General features: G+C 57.4%; 1 pseudogene; it reads left to right on the forward strand.

Moving 5' to 3' along the window:
• LOC116418214 overlaps nt 1-1,037 on the forward strand; it is a 2,816-nt pseudogene extending 1,779 nt beyond the window's left edge.
• Nucleotides 1,038-1,409: the final 372 nt, after the last annotated feature.

Consider the following 1,409-nt stretch of genomic DNA (forward strand, 5'->3'; position numbering starts at 1 on the left):
AGTAGCAAATACTCCAGCGAGGCCCTGGAGGACTGACGTGGAGAAGGGTTTCGTGTGAACAGCCGTTGCACACGAGTCAGTCGATCCTAAGCCCTAGGAGAAATCCTATGTCGATGACGGTGTATGTTTCTAAAGTATTTTTGACTAAAGTGCACACCCGTCGGGCGAAAGGGAATCCGGTTCCTATTCCGGAACCCGGCAGCGGAACCGCATACAATTCGGGCCCTCGTAAGAGTGTTCGTCGGGGTAACCCAAAGTGACCTGGAGACGCCGTCGGGAGATCCGGGAAGAGTTTTCTTTTCTGTATAAGCGTTCGAGTTCCCTGGAAACCTCTAGCAGGGAGATAGGGTTTGGAACGCGAAGAGCACCGCAGTTGCGGCGGTGTCCGGATCTTCCCCTCGGACCTTGAAAATCCAGGAGAGGGCCACGTGGAGGTGTCGCGCCGGTTCGTACCCATATCCGCAGCAGGTCTCCAAGGTAAAGAGCCTCTAGTCGATAGACTAATGTAGGTAAGGGAAGTCGGCAAATTGGATCCGTAACTTCGGAATAAGGATTGGCTCTGAGGAGCGGGGCGCGTCGGGCTTGGTCGGGAAGTGGGTCTGGCTGACGTGCCGGGCCTGGGCGAGGTGAATGACCCTCCTTCACGGGGGGGTCGGGATCCGAGCTCGGTACCGTGCCTTGGCCTCCCGCGGATCTTCCTTGCTGCGAGGCTTTTGGGGCGGTTTACGCCGTCCTGATCGTTCTCTTCGGCCGCCATTCAACGCTCAGCTCAGAACTGGCACGGACTAGGGGAATCCGACTGTCTAATTAAAACAAAGCATTGCGATGGCCCTCGCGGGTGATGACGCAATGTGATTTCTGCCCAGTGCTCTGAATGTCAACGTGAAGAAATTCAAGCAAGCGCGGGTAAACGGCGGGAGTAACTATGACTCTCTTAAGGTAGCCAAATGCCTCGTCATCTAATTAGTGACGCGCATGAATGGATTAACGAGATTCCCACTGTCCCTATCTACCCCCCCTCACGATCACTGGCTTGTCGCGCCGAGGGGGCCCGAGTTCAGGAGTTTGCGCAAGCGAACTCCTGTTCCGCTAAAGTGATCCAAACCCAGGAAGTGGTGGAGGATCCGGTGCTTTGGCTAGCCGACCCCACTCTCAGGAACCGATCCGCGAAAGCGGAAAGGAGACCCTGAGAAGTGTGGGAACGCAAACCGAAGCGCCGGATCGGAAGCCACCGGGCTTGACAACCCCGGGGTTCCTAGTCCCAAGCGATGAGCGCCGTCGCTTGGCCCGTAAACCTTGCACCGTCTTCAACAACCTTCGCAGGGCGTGGCGTTGGTACGTTGGCGGTGTGGGGAGCGGGGGCTCGGCTTAACCGCCCGGCCGCGAGGTGGGGTCCTCTATAAAACCCC

This window comes from Nasonia vitripennis, unplaced genomic scaffold (assembly GCF_009193385.2).
Source record: "Nasonia vitripennis strain AsymCx unplaced genomic scaffold, Nvit_psr_1.1 unplaced0095, whole genome shotgun sequence".
NCBI classification, from domain to species: domain Eukaryota; kingdom Metazoa; phylum Arthropoda; class Insecta; order Hymenoptera; family Pteromalidae; genus Nasonia; species Nasonia vitripennis.